Source organism: Hyla sarda, chromosome 4, assembly GCF_029499605.1.
Source record: "Hyla sarda isolate aHylSar1 chromosome 4, aHylSar1.hap1, whole genome shotgun sequence".
In the NCBI taxonomy this organism is placed as follows: domain Eukaryota; kingdom Metazoa; phylum Chordata; class Amphibia; order Anura; family Hylidae; genus Hyla; species Hyla sarda.
The window spans coordinates 8,001,858-8,019,523 of NC_079192.1; the positions used below are offsets into that span (position 1 = coordinate 8,001,858).

Here is a 17,666-nt window from a genome sequence, read left to right on the forward strand (position 1 = left end):
CCCAGATAAGGCAGCATAGATGTCCCCCAGATTAGGAGCATAGCTGTCCCCCAGATTAGGAGCATAGCTGTCCCCCAGATTAGGAGCATAGTTGTCCCCCAGATTAGGCAACATAGATGTCCCCCAGATTAGGAGTTTAGTTGTCCCCCAGATTAGGAGCATAGTTGTCCCCCAGATTAGGCAGCATAGATGTCCCCCAGATTAGGCAGCATAGATGTCCCCCAGATTTGGAGCATACTTGTCCCCCAGATTAGGCAGCATAGATGTCCCCCAGATTAGGCAGCGTAGATGTCCCCCAGATTACGCAGCATAGATGTCCCCCAGATTAGGCAGCATAGATGTCCCCCAGATTAGGAGCATACTTATCCCCCAGATTAGGCAGCATAGATGTCCCCCAGATAAGGCAGCATAGATGTCCCCCAGATAAGGCAGTATAGATGTCCCCCAGATTAGGAGCATACTTGTCCCCCAGATTAGGCAGCATAGTTGTCCACCAGATTAGGAGCATAGTTGTCCCCCAGATTAGGCAGCATAGATGTCCCCCAGATTAGGAGCATAGCTGTCCCCCAGATTAGGAGCATAGTTGTCCCCCAGATTAGGCAGCATAGATGTCCCCCAGATTAGGAGTTTAGTTGTCCCCCAGATTAGGAGCATAGTTGTCCCCCAGATTAGGCAGCATAGATGTCCCCCAGATCAGGCAGCATTGTTGCCCCCCAGATTAGACAGCATAGATGTCCTCCAGATTAGGCAGCATAGATGTCCCCCAAATTAGGCAGCATAGATGTCCCCCAGATTAGGAGCATACTTGTCCCTCAGATTAGGCAGCATAATTGTCCCCCAGATTAGGAGCATAGTTGTCCCCCAGATTAGGCAGCATAGATGTCCCCCAGATTAGGAGCATACTTGTCCCCCAGATTGGGCAGCATAGATATCCCCCAGATTAGGAGCATAGCTGTCCCCCAGATTAGGAGCATAGTTGTACCCCAGATAAGGCAAAATAGATGTCCCCCAGATTAGGCAGCATAGATGTCCCCCAGATTAGGCAGCATAGATGTCCCCCAGATTAGGAGCATACTTGTCCACCAAATTAGGCAGCATAGATGTCCCCCAGATTAGCAGCATACTTGTCCCCCAGATTAGGCAGCATAGATGTCCCCCAGATTAGGAAGCATAGATGTCCTCCGGATTAGGAGCATACTTGTACCCCAGATAAGGCAACATAGATGTCCCCCAGATTAGGAGCATAGCTGTACCCCAGATTAGGAGCATAGCTGTCCCCCAGATAAGGAGCATAGTTGTCCCCCAGATTAGGCAACATAGATGTCCCCCAGATTAGGAGTTTAGTTGTCCCCCAGATTAGGAGCATAGTTTTCCCCCAGATTAGGCAGCATAGATGTCCCCCAGATTAGGCAGCATAGATGTCCCCCAGATTTGGAGCATACTTGTCACCCAGATTAGGCAGCATAGATGTCCCCCAGATTAGGCAGCATAGATGTCCCCCAAATTACGCAGCATAGATGTCCCCCAGATTAGGAGCATACTTGTCCCCCAGATTAGGCAGCATAGTTGTCCACCAGATTAGGAGCATAGTTGTCCCCCAGATTAGGCAGCATAGATGTCCTCCAGATTAGGAGCATAGCTGTCCCCCAGATTAGGAGCATAGTTGTCCCCCAGATTAGGCAGCATAGATGTCCCCCAGATTAGGAGTTTAGCTGTCCCCCAGATTAGGCAGCATAGATGTCCCCCAGATTAGGCAGCATAGATGTCCCCCAGATTAGGCAGCATAGATGTCCCCCAGATTAGGCAGCATAGATGTCCCCCAGATTAGGCAGCATAAATTTCCCCCAGATTAGGCAGCATATATGTCCCCCAGATTAGGAACATACTTGTCCCCCAGATTAGGCAGCATAGATGTCCCCCAGATTAGCAGCATACTTGTCCCCCAGAGTAGGCAGCATAGATGTCACCCAGATTAGGAAGCATAGATGTCCTCCGGATTAGGAGCATACTTGTACCCCAGATAAGGCAACATAGATGTCCCCCAGATTAGGAGCATAGCTGTACCCCAGATTAGGAGCATAGCTGTCCCCCAGATAAGGAGCATAGTTGTCCCCCAGATTAGGCAACATAGATGTCCCCCAGATTAGGAGTTTAGTTGTCCCCCAGATTAGGAGCATAGTTTTCCCCCAGATTAGGCAGCATAGATGTCCCCCAGATTAGGCAGCATAGATGTCCCCCAGATTTGGAGCATACTTGTCACCCAGATTAGGCAGCATAGATGTCCCCCAGATTAGGCAGCATAGATGTCCCCCAAATTACGCAGCATAGATGTCCCCCAGATTAGGAGCATACTTGTCCCCCAGATTAGGCAGCATAGTTGTCCACCAGATTAGGAGCATAGTTGTCCCCCAGATTAGGCAGCATAGATGTCCCCCAGATTAGGAGCATAGCTGTCCCCCAGATTAGGAGCATTGTCCCCCAGATTAGGCAGCATAGATGTCCCCCAGATTAGGAGTTTAGCTGTCCCCCAGATTAGGCAGCATAGATGTCCCCCAGATTAGGCAACATAGATGTCCCCCAGATTAGGCAGCATAGATGTCCCCCAGATTAGGCAGCATAGATGTCCCCCAGATTAGGCAGCATAGATTTCCCCCAGATTAGGCAGCATATATGTCCCCCAGATTAGGAACATACTTGTCCCCCAGATTAGGCAGCATAGATGTCCCCCAGATTAGCAGCATACTTGTCCCCCAGATTAGGCAGCATAGATTTCCCCCAGATTAGGAAGCATAGATGTCCTCCGGATTAGGAGCATACTTGTACCCCAGATAAGGCAACATAGATGTCCCCCAGATTAGGAGCATAGCTGTACCCAGATTAGGAGCATAGCTGTCCCCCAGATAAGGAGCATAGTTGTCCCCCAGATTAGGCAACATAGATGTCCCCCAGATTAGGAGTTTAGTTGTCCCCCAGATTAGGAGCATAGTTTTCCCCCAGATTAGGCAGCATAGATGTCCCCCAGATTAGGCAGCATAGATGTCCCCCAGATTTGGAGCATACTTGTCACCCAGATTAGGCAGCATAGATGTCCCCCAGATTAGGCAGCATAGATGTCCCCCAAATTACGCAGCATAGATGTCCCCCAGATTAGGAGCATACTTGTCCCCCAGATTAGGCAGCATAGTTGTCCACCAGTTTAGGAGCATAGTTGTCCCCCAGATTAGGCAGCATAGATGTCCCCCAGATTAGGAGCATAGCTGTCCCCCAGATTAGGAGCATAGTTGTCCCCCAGATTAGGCAGCATAGATGTCCCCCAGATTAGGAGTTTAGCTGTCCCCCAGATTAGGCAGCATAGATGTCCCCCAGATTAGGCAGCATAGATGTCCCCCAGATTAGGCAGCATAGATGTCCCCCAGATTAGGCAGCATAAATGTCCCCCAGATTAGGCAGCATAGATTTCCCCCAGATTAGGCAGCATATATGTCCCCCAGATTAGGAACATACTTGTCCCCCAGATTAGGCAGCATAGATGTCCCCCAGATTAGGACCATACTTATTCCCCAGATTAGGCAGCATAGATGTCCCCCAGATAAGGCAGTATAGATGTCCCCCAGATAAGGCAGCATAGATGTCTCCCAGATTAGGAGCATACTTGTCCCCCAGATTAGGCAGCATAGTTGTCCACCAGATTAGGAGCATAGTTGTCCCCCAGATTAGGCAGCATAGATGTCCCCCAGATTAGGAGCTTAGTTGTCCCCCAGATTAGGAGCATAGTTGTCCCCCAGATTAGGCAGCATAGATGTCCCCCAGATCAGGCAGCATTGTTGCCCCCCAGATTAGGCAGCATAGATGTCCCCCAGATTAGGCAGCATAGATGTCCCCCAAATTAGGCAGCATAGATGTCCGCCAGATTAGGAGCATACTTGTCCCCCAGATTAGGCAGCATAATTGTCCCCCAGATTAGGAGCATAGCTGTCCCCCAGATTAGGAGCATAGTTGTCCCCCAGATTAGGCAGCATAGATGTCCCCCAGATTAGGAGCATACTTGTCCCCCAGATTGGGCAGCATAGATTTCCCCCAGATTAGGAGCATAGCTGTCCCCCAGATTAGGAGCATAGTTGTACACCAGATAAGGCAAAATAGATGTCCCCCAGATTAGGCAGCATAGATGTCCCCCAGATTAGTCAGCATAGATGTCCCCCAGATTAGGCAGCATAGATGTCCCCCAGATTAGGAGCATACTTGTCCACCAAATTAGGCAGCATAGATGTCCCCCAGATTAGCAGCATACTTGTCCCCCAGATTAGGCAGCATAGATGTCCCCCAGATTAGGAAGCATAGATGTCCTCCGGATTAGGAGCATACTTGTCCCCCAGATAAGGCAGCATAGATGTCCTACAGATTAGGCAGCACAGATGTCCCCCAGTTTAGGAGCATAGTTCTCCCCCAGATTAGGAGCATAGTTGTCCCCCAGATTAGGCATCATAGATGTCCCCCAGATTAGGCAGCATAGATGTCCCCCAGATTAGGAGCATACTTGTCCCCCAGATTAGGCAGCATAGTTGTCCCCCAGATTAGGAGCATATCTGTCCCCCAGATTAGGAACATAGATGTCCCCCAGATTAGGCAGCATAGATGTCCCCCAGATTAGGCAGCATAGATGTCCCCCAGATTAGGAGAATACTTGTCCCCCAGATTAGGCAGCATAGATGTCCCCCAGATTAGGAGCATAGTTGTCCCCCAGATTAGGCAGCATAGATGTCCCCCAGATTAGGAGCATACTTGTCCCCCAGATTAGGCAGCATAGTTGTCCCCCGGATTAGGAGAATAGCTGTCCCCCAGATTAGGATCTTAGTTGTCCCCCAGATTAGGCAGCATAGTTGTCCTCCAGATTAGGAGCATAGTTGTCCCCCAGATTAGGCAGCATAGATTTCCCCCAGATTATGCAGCATAGATGTCCCCCAGATTAGGAGCATACTTGTCCCCCAGATTAGGAGCATACTTGTCCCCCAGATTAGGCAGCATAGTTGTCCACCAGATTAGGAGTATAGTTGTCCCCCAGATTAGGCAGTATAAATGTCCCCCAGATTAGGAGCTTAGTTGTCCCCCAGATTAGGAGCATAGTTGTCCCCCAGATTAGGCAGCATAGATGTCCCCCAGATCAGGCAGCATTGTTGCCCCCCAGATTAGGCAGCATAGATGTCCCCCAGATTAGGCAGCATAGATGTCCCCCAAATTAGGCAGCATAGATGTCCCCCAGATTAGGAGCATACTTGTCCCCCAGATTAGGCAGCATAATTGTCCCCCAGATTAGGAGCATAGCTGTCCCCCAGATTAGGAGCATAGTTGTCCCCCAGATTAGGCAGCATAGATGTCCCCCAGATTAGGAGCATACTTGTCCCCCAGATTGGGCAGCATAGATTTCCCCCAGATTAGGAGCATAGCTGTCCCCCAGATTAGGAGCATAGTTGTACCCCAGATAAGGCAAAATAGTTGTCCCCCAGATTAGGCAGCATAGATGTCCCCCAGATTAGGAGCATACTTGTCCACCAAATTAGGCAGCATAGATGTCCCCCAGATTAGCAGCATACTTGTCCCCCAGATTAGGCAGCATAGATGTCCCCCAGATTAGGAAGCATAGATGTCCTCCGGATTAGGAGCATACTTGTCCCCCAGATAAGGCAGCATAGATGTCCCACAGATTAGGCAGCACAGATGTCCCCCAGTTTAGGAGCATAGTTGTCCCCCAGATTAGGAGCATAGTTGTCCCCCAGATTAGGCATCATAGATGTCCCCCAGATTAGGCAGCATAGATGTCCCCCAGATTAGGAGCATACTTGTCCCCCAGATTAGGCAGCATAGTTGTCCCCCAGATTAGGAGCATATCTGTCCCCCAGATTAGGAACATAGATGTCCCCCAGATTAGGCAGCATAGATGTCCCCCAGATTAGGCAGCATAGATGTCCCCCAGATTAGGAGAATACTTGTCCCCCAGATTAGGCAGCATAGATGTCCCCCAGATTAGGAGCATAGTTGTCCCCCAAATTAGGCAGCATAGATGTCCCCCAGATTATGCAGCATAGATGTCCCCCAGATTAGGAGCATACTTGTCCCCCAGATTAGGCAGCATAGTTGTCCCCCGGATTAGGAGAATAGCTGTCCCCCAGATTAGGATCTTAGTTGTCCCCCAGATTAGGCAGCATAGTTGTCCTCCAGATTAGGAGCATAGTTGTCCCCCAGATTAGGCAGCATAGATGTCCCCCAGATTATGCAGCATAGATGTCCCCCAGATTAGGAGCATAGTTGTCCCCCAGATTAGGCAGCATAGATGTCCCCCAGATTAGGCAGCATAGATGTCCCCCAAATTAGGCAGCATAGATGTCCCCCAGATTAGGAGCATACTTGTCCCCCAGATTAGGCAGCATAATTGTCCCCCAGATTAGGAGCATAGCTGTCCCCCAGATTAGCAGCATAGTTGTCCCCCAGATTAGGAGCATACTTGTCCCCCAGATTGGGCAGCATAGTTGTCCCCCAGATTAGGAGCATAGCTGTCCCCCAGATTAGGCAGCATAGATGTTCCCCAGATTAGGCAGCATAGATGTCCCCCAGATTAGGAGCATACTTGTCCACCAGATTAGGCAGCATAGATGTCCCCCAGATTAGCAGCATACTTGTCCCCCAGATTAGGAGCATAGATGTCCCCCAGATTAGGCAGCATAGATGTCCTCCGGATTAGGAGCATACTTGTCCCCCAGATAAAGCAGCATATATGTCCCACAGATTAGGCAGCACAGATGTCCCCCAGTTTAGGAGCATAGTTGTCCCCCAGATTAGGGGCATAGTTGTCCCCCAGATTAGGAGCATACTTGTCCCCCAGATTAGGCAGCATAGTTGTCCCCCGGATTAGGAGAATAGCTGTCCCCCAGATTAGGATCTTAGTTGTCCCCCAGATTAGGCAGCATAGTTGTCCCCCAGATTAGGAGCATAGTTGTCCCCCAGATTAGGAAGCATAGATGTCCCCCAGATTAGGAGCATACTTGTCCCCCAGATTAGGCAGCATAGATGTCCCCCAGATAAGGCAGCATAGATGTCCCCAAGATTAGGAGATTACTTGTCCCCCAGATTACGCAGCATAGATGTCCCCCAGATTAGGCAGCATAGATGTCCCCCAGATTAGAAGCATACTTGTCCCCCAGATTAGACAGCATATATGTCCCCCAGATTAGGCAGCATACTTGTCCCCCAGATTAGGAGCATAGTTGTCCCCCAGATTAGGAGCATAGCTGTCCCCCAGATTAGTAGCATAGTTGTCCCCCAGACTAGGCAGCATAGATGTCCCCCAGATCAGGCAGCATTGTTGCCCCCCAGATTAGGCAGCATAGATGTCCCCCAGATTAGGCAGCATAGATGTCCCCCAGATTAGGCATCATAGATGTCCCCCAGATTAGGAGCATAGTTGTCCCCCAGATTAGGCAGCATAGTTGTCCCCCAGATTAGGAGCATAGCTGTCCCCCAAATTAGAAGCATAGTTGTCCCCCAGATAAGGCAGCATAGATGTCCCCCAGATTAGGCAGCATATATGTCCCCCAGATTAGGAGCATACTTGTCCCCCAGATTAGGCAGCATAGATGTCCCCCAGATTAGGCAACATAGATGTCCCCCAGATTAGCAGAATACTTGTCCCCCAGATTAGGCAGCATAATTGTCCCCCAGATTAGGAGCATAGCTGTCCCCCAGATTAGGAGCTTGGTTGTCCCCCAGATTAGGCAGCATAGATGTCCCCCAGATCAGGCAGCATTGTTGCCCCCCAGATTAGGCAGCATAGATGTCCCCCAGATTAGACAGCATAGATGTCCCCCAGATTAGGCAGCATAGATGTCCCCTAGATTAGGAGCATACTTGTCCCCCAGATTAGGCAGCATAGATGTCCCCCAGATTAGCAGCATACTTTTCCCCCATATTAGGCAGCATAGATGTCCCCCAGATTTGGCAGCATAGATTTCCCCCAGATTAGGAGCATACTTGTCCCCCAGATTAGGCAGCATAGATGTCTCACAGATTAGGCAGCATAGATGTCCCCCAGTTTATGAGCATAGTTGTCCCACAGATTAGGAGCATAGTTGTCCCCCAGATTAGGCATCATAGATGTCCCCCAGATTAGGCAGCATATATGTCCCCCAGATTAGGAGCATACTTGTCCCCCAGATTAGGCAGCATAGATGTCCCCCAGATTAGGAGCATAGTTGTCCCCCAGATTAGGCAGCAAAGATGTCCCCCAGATTAGGCAGCATAGATGTCCCACAGATTAGGAGCATACTTGTCCCCAAGATTAGAAGCATACTTGTCCCCCAGATTAGGCAGCATAGATGTCCCCCAGATTAGGAGCATAGTTGTCCCCCAGATTAGGCAGCAACGATGTCCCCCAGATTAGGCACCATAGATGTCCCCCAGATTAGGAGCATACTTGTCCCCCAGATTAGGAGCATACTTGTCCCCCAGATTAGGCAGCATAGTTGTCCCCCGGATTAGGAGCATAGCTGTCCCCCAGATTAGGCAGCATAGATGTCCCCCAGATTAGGCAGCATAGATGTCCCCCAGATTAGGCAGCATAGATGTCCACCAGATTAGGAGCATACTTGTCCCCCAGATTAGGCAGCATAGATGTCCCACAGATTAGGCAGCATAGATGTCCCCCAGATTAGGAGCATAGTTGTTCCCTAGGTTAGGAGAATAGTTGTCCCCCAGATTAGGCAGCATAGTTGTCCCCCGAATTAGGAGCATAGCTGTCCCCCAGATTTGGAGCATAGTTGTCCCCCAGATTAGGCAACATAGATGTCCGCCAGATTAGGAGCATACTTGTCCCCCAGATTAGGCAGCATAGATGTCCCACAGATTAGGCAGCATAGATGTCCCCCAGATTAGGAGCATAGTTGTCCCCCAGATTAGGAGCATAGTTGTTCCCCAGATTAGGAGCATAGTTGTCCCCCAGATTGGGCAGCATAGATGTCCCCCAGATTAGGCAGCATAGATGTCCCCCAGATTAGGCAGCATAGATGCCCCCAGATTAGGAGCATACTTGTCCCCCAGATTAGGCAGCATAGTTGTCCCCAGATTAGGAGCATAGCTGTCCCCCAGATTAGGAGCATAGCTGTCCCCCAGATTAAGAGCATAGTTGTCCCCCAGATTAGGCAGCATAGATGTCCCCCAGATTAGAAGCATACTTGTTCCCCAGATTAGGCAGCATGGTTGTCCCCCAGATTAGGCAGCATAGATGTCCCCCAGATTAGGAGCATACTTGTTCCCCAGATTAGGCAGCATAGTTGTCCCCCAGATTAGGAGCATAGCTGTCCCCCAGATTAGGAGCATAGTTGTCCCCCAGATAAGGCAGCATCGATGTCCCCCAGATTAGGCAGCATAGATGTCTCCCAGATTAGGAGCATACTTGTCCCCTATATAAGGCAGCATAGATGTCCCCCAGATAAGGCACCATAGATTACCCCAGATTAGGAGCATACTTGTCCCCCAGATTAGGCAGCATATATGTCCCCCAGATTAGTAGCATACTTGTCCCCCAGATTAGGCAGCATAAATGTCCCCCAGATTAGGCAGCATTGATGTCCCCCAGATTAGGAGCCTGCTTGTCCCCCAGATTAGGCAGCATAGATGTCCCACAGATTAGGCAGCATAGATGTCCCCCAGATTAGGAACATAGTTGTTCCCCAGATTAGGAGCATAGTTGTCCCCCAGATTAGGAGCATACTTGTCCCCCAGATTAGGCAGCATAGTTGTCCCCCAGATTAGGAGCATAGCTGTCCCCCAGATTAGGAGCAAAGTTGTCCCCCAGATTAGGCAGCATAGATGTCCCCCAGATTAGGCAGCATAGATGTACCCCAGATTAGGCAGCATAGATGTCCCCCAGATTAGGAGCATACTTGTCCCCCAGATTAGGCAGCATAGATGTCCCCCAGATTAGTAGCTTACTTGTCCCCCAGATTAGGCAGCGTAGATGTCCCCCAGATTAGGCAGCATAGATGTCCCCCAGATTAGGCAGCATAGATGTTCCCCAGATTAGGCAGCATAGATGTCCCCCAGATTGGGAGCATACTTGTCCCCCAGATTGGGAACATACTTGTCCCCCAGATTAGGCAGCATAGATGTCCCCCAGATTAGGAACATACTTGTCCCCCAGATTAGGCAGCATAGATGTCCCCCAGATTAGGAGCATACTTGTCCCCCAGTCAGCGCGGGCCGGTAAGAGCCAATCAAAGGGCCGTATATGGCAAGCGGGCCATACAATGCCCAGGTCTGCCCCAGTGGGTTTCATAACCAACCATCATTGAGAATTTTTTGTTGTAGGAGCATGGTCAATCTACTCCGAGCCATCTGGCATTGGTGGCTGGAAATCCTGGCTGATCCATCCCTGATTTATCTTGACAAACGTCAGTCTCTCCAAATTTTTAGTGGATAGACGAGTTCGCCTTGGGGTGATAATGGCCCCGGCCGCACTAAACACCCGCTCTGATGGCACACTACTGGCAAGGCAGGACAGCTTTTCCAGGGCAAACTCCGCTAGTTGTGGCCATAAATCAAGTTTGGCTGCCCGGAAGTCCAACGGATCTTCAATGGTTGTTTGCAGGGTCATGTCGAGGTAAGCCACCACCTGCTTGTTCAGGTCCTGCTCCATGTCTACCTGCTGCTGATGAGTTGCTTCACTATGCGGGTGAAGAAAGCTACTCATCAGCGACTGTAGACTCAGGCTGCTGATTGAGCTGGTACTGCTCCTCCCACCCCTCCCCTCCCCAGCAGCCATGGCAGTGGAAGGTGAGCACAGAGGAACCCCCCCCCCCGGAGTCAGACCTGCGAGTGGATGGACCATGTGGCCGATTACTGACTACGTAGAATCTCTCTGTAGTAGGTCAGTTTGTGCTCCCTCTCAGTGGGTGTAAAAAAGGCCCCCATTTTTGGGACGGTAGCTAGGGTCTAATAAGGTGGAGATCCAGAAGTCATCCCGCTGACGAATTTTGACAATTCGGGGGTCACTATGCAAGCAACTAAGCATGCATCGTGCCATTTGCGCCAGTGACTCGGAGGGACTACCTGCCTCCATCTCCACTGCATACTGCCACGGTGTGTCTGGGTCCTCTGTCTCGCCTTCCTCACAACCCTTCAGCTCCTCTGGCTGCTCCTGCTCCTCCTCTCCTGTCCGAAGACTAGAAACACCGGCCATCTCATCCAACCTAAACTGTGCTCCGCTCTGCCCCTCATCATCCTCATCCTCCAGTTCAGCCCCCACAGGGCTCATGTAGCCTTGAGATGTAGGCGCAACGTCTCCTTTGCCGTGACCAGCCATGGTTTCAATCATTTGTTGTAGGAAATGTAGGAGTGGAATTACGTCGTTCATGGTGTAATCCAGGCGACTCACAAATAATGTGGCTTCCTCAAAGGGCCTCAGCAAACGGCAGGTGTCACGTATGAGCTGCCACTGGTTCACATTGAAGTTACACAGGGGAGTACTCCTATCTGCTTGGATCATCAAGAAATCAGTGATGGCTTTTCTTTGTTTGTATAGTCTGTCCAACATATGGAGGGTGGAATTCCAATGTGTGGCAACGTCACAAATAAGACTATGTTGTGGGATACCGTTCTGACGCTGCAGCTCAAGGAAGGTGTGCTTGGCGGTGTACAAGTGACTGAAGTGCATGCACAGTTTCCTTGCCATTTTCAGGATGTTTTGCAAATGGGGGGAAGACTTGAGGAAGTGCTTGACAACCAGATTCAACACGTGTGCCATGCAGGGCGCATGTTTCACACTTTCTTGTCGCAGAGCGGACACAATGTTCTTCCCGTTGTCGGTCACCGTGATTCCCATTTCCGGATTTCGTGGAGTAAGCCATACACAGCTTTCTTTACGAATGAACTTTAGCAGTTCCTCCCCTGTGTGACTCTGTTCGCCAAGGCAAACCATGTGAAGAACAGCTTGACACCGCCGTGCCCTACACACATGGTACGATGAAGGGCCACCGAGACTTGGACATGCAGTGGAGGCCGAGAACACGGTTGAGGATGAGGAGGCGGCGTCGCACACTGTAACAGGACCAACTGCCTGTGAGCGAGAGCGTGGAGGAGGAAGCGGTGTGACCTGTCCAAGTTGCTGTTGTGGCTGTGCAGGAACCAAATTTACCCAATGAGCCGTAAAAGACAAGTATTGTCCCTGCCCGTAGTTACAGCTCCACACGTCGGCGCTGCCGTGCACTTTTGAACACACCGACAGGCTCAAGGACTGGCCCACCTTCTCTTGTACAAACTTATGCAGGGCTGGTACTGCCTTCTTCGCAAAGAAATGACGGCTTGGGACTCTCCACCTCGGCTCGGCACAAGCCATCAATTCTCTGAAAGGTGCAGAGTCTACCACTTGAAAAGGGAGGGACTGCAACACCAGCAACTTGGACAGGAGCACATTCAACTTCTGCGCCGTTAAATGAGTGGGTGCATACTGTTGTCTCTTGGACATGGCTTTGCCAATGGATTGTTGGCGGAATGGCTGACTAAAAGCGGGAAAAGCAGGAGCGACAGAAGGAGGGTTTGACACACAGCTCCCTTCGACTGAGGTGGTGGAGCCTTGGCTGGATGAAGGAGGGAGCGGATGGCCACTGGGTAATGCAGCAGGCTGGACCACTACATCGGAGCCACGGTTCTCCCAGGCCGCTTTATGGTGGCGAAGCATGTGTTGACGAAGGGCCGTGGTGCCGACATTGGGACCCTGGCCACGCTTCACCTTCTGCCGACAGATCTTGAATGTGGCTACGTGAACCTCCTCCGGATGCCTTATGAAAAACTTCCACACCTCCGATTTTCCCACCCGCAGTCTGCACTAATGGACTGCTACTGGCGCCGTCTCCAGGAACCCCTGTTCCACTACCTCCCAGAAAGGTAGGCTGCCGCGAAGCAGGTGGTCTCCCCCGGGCACGTTTGGCTCCTGAATTTCCACTCCTACCACCATGCTGACTGCCAACCGTGCTACCGCCTTGCTGCCACAAGGGAAACCTGCAACTCTCTTCTCCTGATGATGATGAAGCCCCTTCTGCACCCGGTTCCCAATTGCGATCGGCTTCATCATCATCATCAACAGTTGTGTGCACGTCACTGATGTCCTCCTCAGGTTCCCCAACAGTGTCTGCTTCAGGACCCTGAACACTTGCATCACCACCTCCCACGTCACTCTCTGCATCACTACTTGGCAGCATAGTGGAGCAAGCGCCGCATGTCTCCTCCCCTTCTTGGCTGGGCAGTAGCTGCTGACTGTCCTCTATTAGATCGTCCTCAGTAAATAGTGGAGCTGAACCCACAGCATAAGATACTTCTATAGGAGAGGGAACAGCATAGGACAAAGGCAATGGGAGGACACGGACTGCTCCCGGGCCATGCCAACATAGGGTTGTCTGAGGAACCCACCGACTGTTGACTGGGGGTGTCAGATGTCACTTGTGATGATGTGGATGAGTTTGTTAACCAATCCACGACGGCAGATGGGTTGCTGGTGGAGACACGACGGCTGGCTGATAAAGGGAGCTCAGGCCTCTCGCTGAGACTCCTGCTGCCACTCGCCCAAAGTCTGCTGCCAACTCTGCCTGAAGTATTTAGGCCTCTGCCAGTCCTCTGTGCACATCCTGGTACTTCTGTGCCTGACATACTTAGCGTGTTTATGAGGGTATTAAAATAGGCTACACTACTCTTTAAACAGTATTTGTCTAGATCAGCAGCAGGTGATTACTTACGGCTGTCCTTGAACAGTATGTAGGCCCTTGACAGATTAACAGGTACTAGATGGTACAATACTTGAATGTACCTATGCGGTATGCACTGATGAGGGCAGTAATATATCTAACTATTAGCAGAAAAAACTCAGTATTTTTGTAAAACACCAGCCGGTGGATGCTATGGTTTGGACTTTGATGGTATGGAGCACCTTGACAGATTAACAGGTACAAGATGGTACAATGCTTGGATGTACCTATGCGGTATGCACTGATGAGGGCAGTAATATATCTAAACTATTAGCAGAAAAAACTCTGTATTTTTGTAAAACACCAGCCGGTGGATACTATGGTTTGGACTTGACGGTATGGAGCACCTTGACAGATTAACAGTATATGCGCTTGTTCTTAAACAAAGGTACAAAAACAAAAAATGGCCGGTCAGGGCAATGGAGACATTGCGCCTACATCTCACGGCCACATGAGCCCTGTGGGTGCTTGTGACATTACGTCCTTTTTACCCACACGGCGGGGTCCGGCACACAAATTTTGATCTAAATAAAAAAAAATAAAAAAAAATTGACATTTCAATGGTCTCCTCATGCTTCAGCCCACTCCAGGCTGCGTCATTCAGTTAATATATAGGTAGCACCCGCTGTCCTAAATTTTCATAAAAAATTTTCGTAAAAAATGTTTGTCTTTTTTTCGTAGGGATTGTGAAGCTTTGGTGCGTACTCATGCATCAGCCAACTCCAGGCTGTGTCATTCAGGCAATATATGGTTTACTGATGGCGCTGCTGGGCCTGGGAATTTCAAATTTTCTCATAGGTAGCACCCGCTATCCAAAATCTTTTTCAAAACTTTCCAAAAATGTTGTGTTTTTTGGGGGGGATTGTGAAGCCCTATTGTGTACTCATGAATCAGCCAACTCCAGGCTGTGTCATTCAGCCAATATATGGTTTACTGATGCCCCTGCTGGGCCTGGGTCTGGGAATTTCAAATTTTCTCATAGGTACCCAAAATCTTTTTCAAATACTTCAAAAAATGTTGTGTTTTTTTGGGGGGATTGTGAAGCCCTGCTGTGTACTTGTGAATCAGCCAACTCCAGACTGTGTCAGTCAGGCAATATATGGTTTACTGATGCAGCTGTTGGGCCTGGGTCTGGGAATTTCAAATTTTTTCATAGGTAGCACCCGCTATCCAAAATCTTCGGTTTAAATTTCTTAATTCATCTTTTAAACTTAGGGATTGTGAAGGCCTAGTGCCTACTTATGCTGCTGGCAACTCCAGGCTGTGCCATTCATCCACTATATGGTCTCCTCATGCTGCCAACACCTCTACACTGTGTCATTCAGCCACTATATGGTCTCCTCATGCTGCCAACACCTCCACACTGTGTCATTCAGCCACTATATGGTCTCCGCATGCTTCAGCTTCATCCAAGCTGTGTCATTCAGCCACTATATGGTGTCCTCATGCTGCCAACACCTCCATGCTGTGTCATTCAGCCACTATATGGTCTCCTCATGCTGCCAACACCTCCACACTGTGTCATTCAGCCACTATATGGTGTCCTCATGCTGCCAACGCATTCACGATGTATCATTCAGCCACTACATGGTGTCCTCATGCTGCCAACACCTCCACGCTGTGTCATTCAGCCACTATATGGTGTCCTCATGCTGCCAACACCACCACACTGTGCCATTCAGCCACTATATGGTCTCCTCATGCTGACAACCTGTCCATGCTGTGTCATTCAGCCACTATATGGTGTCCTCATGCTTCAGCTTCATCCAAGCTGTATCATTCAGCCACTATATGGTGTCCTCATGCTGCCAACACCTCCACACTGTGCCATTCAGCCAGTATATGGTGTCCTCATGTTGCCAACATCTCCACGCTGTGCCATTCAGCCACTATATGGTGTCCTCATGCTTCCGCTTCATCCAAGCTGTTTCATTCAGCCACTATATGGTCTCCTCATGCTGCCAACACCTCCACGCTGTGCCATTCAGCCACTGTATGGTCTCCTCATGCTGACAACCTGTCCATGCTGTGTCATTCAGCCACTATATGGTGTCCTCATGCTTCAGCTTCATCCAAGCTGTATCATTCAGCCACTATATGGTGTCCTCATGCTGCCAACACCTCCACACTGTGCCATTCAGCCAGTATATGGTGTCCTCATGTTGCCAACATCTCCACGCTGTGCCATTCAGCCACTATATGGTGTCCTCATGCTTCCGCTTCATCCAAGCTGTTTCATTCAGCCACTATATGGTCTCCTCATGCTGCCAACACCTCCACGCTGTGCCATTCAGCCACTGTATGGTCTCCTCATGCTGAAAACCTGTCCATGCTGTGTCATTCAGCCACTATATGGTCTCCTCATGCTGCCAACACCTCCACACTATGTCATTCAGTCACTATATGGTCTCCTGACACTGATGCCACCACCAGGCTCTGTCATTGTGTTGCTGTGTGGCAGTGATTCTATGAGCGATGCCGGTAATCTGCATGTTATTCTGAATAACAGTATTATTTTACTAACCCAGCACACTCCATATGCGTTTTAGAACACAGCAAAGTGTTCTATACCCCTATAGAGGCTGTATGTAGGCTAGAAATAGCCTTTTTTAATAGTGATTCACTGCGAAAAAATTTGAAACGAAACAAACTTTTTCGGAAAATTTGGCGAATCGGCCGAATCGAATTTTTGAAAAGTTCGCTCATCTCTAGATGCTATATATATAATGTGAGGGGTGGACTCACTTATGGGATATACTGTATATAATGTGAGGGGTGGACTCACTTATGGGAGATACTATATATATAATGTGAGGGGTGGACTCACTTATGGGAGATACTGTATATAATGTGAGGGGTGGAATCACTTATGGGAGATACTGTATATATAATGTGAGGGGTGGACTCACTTATGGGATATACTGTATATATAATGTGAGGGGTGGACTCACTTATGGGATATACTGTATATATAATGTGAGGGGTGGACTCACTTATGGGAGATACTATATATATAATGTGAGGGGTGGAGTCACTTATGGGTTATACTGTATATAATGTGAGGAGTGGAGTCACTTATGGGAGATACTGTATATAATGTGAGGGGTGGAGTCACTTATGGGAGATACTGTATATAATGTGAGGGGTGGAGTCACTTATGGGATATACTGTATATATAATGTGAGGGGTGGACTCACTTATGGGATATACTGTATATAATGTGAGGGGTGGACTCACTTATGGGAGATACTGTATATATAATGTGAGGGGTGGGCTCACTTATGGGAGATACTGTATATATAATGTGAGGGGTGGACTCACTTATGGGATATACTGTATACATAATGTGAGGGGTGGAGTCACTCATGGGATATACTGTATATATAATGTGAGGGGTGGACTCACTTATGGGATATACTGTATATATAATGTGAGGGGTGGACTCACTTATGGGAGATACTGTATATATAATGTGAGGGGTGGGCTCACTTATGGGAGATACTGTATATATAATGTGAGGGGTGGACTCACTTATGGGATATACTGTATATATAATGTGAGGGGTGGAGTCACTCATGGGATATACTGTATATATAATGTGAGGGGTGGACTCACTTATGGGATATACTGTATATATAATGTGAGGGGTGGACTCACTTATGGGAGATACTGTATATATAATGTGAGGGGTGGAGTCACTTATGGTAGATACTGTATATATAATGTGAGGGGTGGAGTCACTTATGGGAGATACTGTATATATAATGTGAGGGGTGGACTCACTTACAGTATATACTGTATATATAATGTGAGGGGTGGACTCACTTACAGTATATACTGTATATAATGTGAGGGGTGGACTCGTGGAAGATGGAAGATTAT

At 49.2% G+C, this 17,666-nt stretch overlaps 1 protein-coding gene across 3 annotated transcripts in view; it reads right to left on the reverse strand.

Annotated features, from left to right (window-relative positions):
* LOC130367538 (NXPE family member 3-like) overlaps positions 1-17,666 on the reverse strand; it is a 102,845-nt gene that overhangs the window by 60,283 nt on the left and 24,896 nt on the right. The gene's annotated exons all lie outside the window — the stretch shown is intronic.